The following is a 4,052-nucleotide window of genomic DNA, read 5'->3' on the forward strand; positions in this document are numbered from 1 at the left end:
TGAAGCATGGAGAAGTTACCTAACTTGCTGAAGGTTTTGCAGATTACTAAACAGCAAAGCAAGACTTAAACCCAGGTCTGTGATGCCAAAGCCCCATATCCTAACTGTATTTATATAGCTGCTCAGTAGAAATCACTTTGATGATTGACACCTAGTTTGTGTTCTATGAACAGACAATAAGAGAAGCAGCAGGATGCGAAATGTTTCCCATGATAGTTACTATGGGAGAGGATAACAGAAAAAAAATCAAGAACTTACTTGTGACTGGTATCTGTGCAGAAGAGCTACTTCATCTCTTACCAGGGTCATGTCAGAAGGAGCTGATTTGCAGCATGGAAACCCAGCTAAGATCTCCTCCCGTTTGCTGGCACTGATGTTGTCAAACACTGGGTAATGGTCCACAGTTACAAATTCACTTGCTGCACATTCGTAGTAGGTGCCTGTCATCAGGGTGGCCACCAGCCACGTCAATGGAGCAACGAGTGCCCTGCCGGTGATGCTGAAGAACCTGAGGCAAGCCAGCTTGCGCTCCAGGAGGCCGATTCTCCGGTGTGGAGGGGCACAGTGGCAGCAGTAGTCACTCGAAATTGTCCACATCTGGCTTCTCAGAGCATAGCCAGCAACCAGAAGGATCAAGGCAGGAATGACTAGGAAAGCAGAACCATAGTAGAAATTTTTCCCAACCTGACACGGACACCTGAATGTGGAAGAGGAGAACAGTTGCTGCCCGCCAAGAGTCAAAGCAGCAATTAAAGAATTGATCCACGTTCCACTTCTCTGCAGAGAACACGCGATATTCTTGAGAGTTGAGCCCATCGTTGGGAAGCTCTTCCACCAAGCAGCGCAGAGCCCTTTCTGATCATTAGACTTCTCGAGCTGTAACCATTTTATGGGATCTTACTAGTTTAACTGGTTGTGTCAGTCAACCAACATCCTTATATGTTGAAAGGACCCTAGCATCTACCCATGTGCCCCTTGGGAGTCCTAACCTAATAAATGCACTTCATTCAGGTTACAGCTGGGAGAAATTGAAAGAGGGTTCATCTGGTACGAGAGACAGGAGTAACTTCTTTAGTGTATCTTCCCACTAAAGAGAGGATGGCCTGCTTGCAAAGCAAACAGCTGCCATCATTCCATGGGCAGCTCTGTGTGACCCAAAATGCTCAGCACCAGCAAATAGAGCATTGGAAGCAAAACAGCAAACGTTCTTACCTTTCTACTAGTCTAGGATATGGCATGAAAATTGATGGAAATTATAAAAAACTAAAGTGACCCAAAAATTTACGGCTCTGGTGTGTCCATAGCCCAAGAGTTCTGCCAGAAGATTCCAAAAACTTTCCCAAAAAGAGCAGAACAAGGTTTGTGTAACCCTAAAGCCAAATCACAACAAAAGCATTCTAACTTTGCATAAAAATCTATTTGGATTGACAGAATCTAATATAATAATGTGTTGCTTTATAAATTAAGTTGTAAATTTGTTTATAAAATATATTTTGTTCTATGGAAATGTAATATTTGGGTGTTAATAAAGTTACATATCTATAAAGAAGAAATAAAATGATCAAATTTTTTATAATTTCTATATAAAAGGCACCTGAGTAGGCTTGGTTGAGCTTATAAAAAGTGAGTAAGATATAAGTTTTTGTTTTCAAAGAAACTCTCAACTGGACATGATTAAATACATAATGCGTGAATTGAAACATAATGCTGAGGAATTCATCCAAAGTGCAATACAAAAAGACAAAGAAATAACATATTTTTTAAAACCAATGAAAGAAAATAGAAGACAAATTAAACAACTCCATGATCTGTTTATTTGAAGAGAAATAAATGAGAATTTTTCAGAATCAAAGAAAGTTCTCACATCAGAATGGTGTTAGATGTTATGAATAGTGTAAAGATAAATCCACATATAGACATGCCATAGTAAAACTGCAGAGTATGAAAAATAAAGAGATATTCTTAAAAGCTAGCAGAAAGAGGGGATACATAACCTATGAAAGACTGACAATAGACTAGCAGGAGACACTAATCAGCAACAACAGAGACCAGAAGACAACATAGAGTAACTTAATACCAGGTAAACAGTCATTCAAGATAGAACGAAATAAAAATACATGAAATTAAGAGAATTTGCTGCCCACAGAACCTCAGTAAGAGGATTGTTAACATACATTTTCAGCAAGGAGAAAATGAACTCTGAGAAAAGACCTGGAGTAAAAAATGATGAGTACAGCCGAACCGGTTTGGCTCAGTGGATGGAGCGTCGGCCTGCGGACTGAAGGGTCCCGGGTTCGATTCTGGTCAAGGGCATGTGCCTTGGTTGCGAGCACATCCCCGGTGGGGGGCGTGCAGGAGGCAGCTGATCGATCTCTCTCATCGATGTTTCTGACTCTCTATCCCTCTCCCTTCTTCTCTGTGAAAAATCAATGGAATATATTTTAAAAAAAAATGATGAGTACAAATATGGTATCTTAAGACGTTCCTTTAATTATAAGATGTAGGAATAACTACTCTTTAAAAGATACAACTAAGGCAATACATGGTTATAATAATATATGACTACTAAAATGGCTAAAATAAAAAATACTGACCATACCAAATGTTGGTGAGGATTGCAGAGTAACTGCAACCCTCATACACTGATGGTAGGAATGTAAAATTGGAAAATTGCAGTTTCTTTAAAAGTTAACTCTATATCCACTGTATAACACAGTGGTTCTCAACCTTCCTAATGCCGCGACCCTTTAATACAGTTCCTCATGTTGTGGTGACCCCCAACCATAAAATTATTTTCGTTGCTACTTCATAACTGTAATTTTGCTACTGTTATGAATCGTAATGTAAATATCTGATATGCAGGATGTATTTTCATTGTTACAAATTGAACATAATTAGAGCATAGTGATTAATCACAAAGACAATATGTAATTATATATGTGTTTTCTGATGGTCTGAGGAGACCCCTGTGAAAGGGTCGTTCGACCCCCAAAGGGGTCTGGTATAACACATTCATTTATCTCCTAGGTATTTGCTCAAGAGAATGAAAGCATATGTTCACAAGAAAACTTGTACATGAATTTCTATAGCAGTTTTACTTATAATAGCTGCAAACTGGAAACAACACAATAACAAGAATGAATTCAAAATCATTTCCTAAATAAAAAATTCAAGGGAAGGAATACATAATGTGTGGTTATATAAAATTTTAAAAAGTATGACTTACCAGGTAATCTATACTAACAGAAAGTAGACCAGCGCTTGCCTAGGTTATGGGGGAGGAGAAATGAGAAGAGAGATTACCAAGAGGAATGAGCAAGTTTGGGGGCATTGTATCAATTTGTACCAGCAGGATTTCAGTTTATGGAGATGATTGCATGATGACACAGAGAGGCCAATACCACTGAAAAGAGAATTTATTACTTACATTTACATGCCAGGCCACCCACAGCCACATGGGAAATACCAAGTTTGGTCAGGAGGCAGAAAGGCGGAGCAGAAAGCTTAGGCCAGAGCTTTTCCTGGTGTTTCCATGGAAAAGGTAAGATAGGGCAGAGAAGCCAGCCTGGGGCTGGCTAGTTTAAAGAATTCTGGTGGGCTTTGGGGCATAAGGGCTGTCACTACTTGTCTGGTACCAGGACCTGGGTTGATTCAGAGTAGGGGAAACATTGGCTTGTTGTGTGACAGCTAAGAAGGTGCTTCAGAGTATGGGCTCTGGATCGCACAGGAGATGTAAATCACTTTGCCTATTAGTGTGGCCGTGTAATTATTGGATGCTAAATAGTCAAAGAATCTAAGATAACACAAAACAGAGTGATGGAAATGTCAATCACACTGATTCATTTGATGGCTTCACGGTTGTATACATAGGTCAAAACTCATCAAATTGCATATCAATTATATCTCAATACAGCAGTAAAATTTTAAGTAGAATTATTAAATAATAGAAATACAGTGTATACTGCATTAAAAAAAGACAGAGAAAATAAAAAGAGAATATTGATAGGAAAAGAGATAATAAAGGGAAAAGGATGGTAAAAAGAAAACAAAAT

General features: G+C 38.8%; 1 pseudogene; it reads right to left on the reverse strand.

The window, feature by feature from the left end:
• Window positions 1-232: 232 nt before the first annotated feature.
• On the reverse strand, window positions 233-883 carry LOC102422780 (annotated as a pseudogene).
• Between the last annotated feature and the right edge of the window lie 3,169 nt (window positions 884-4,052).

Source organism: Myotis lucifugus, unplaced genomic scaffold (assembly GCF_000147115.1).
Source record: "Myotis lucifugus unplaced genomic scaffold, Myoluc2.0 scaffold_7100, whole genome shotgun sequence".
NCBI lineage: Eukaryota > Metazoa > Chordata > Mammalia > Chiroptera > Vespertilionidae > Myotis > Myotis lucifugus.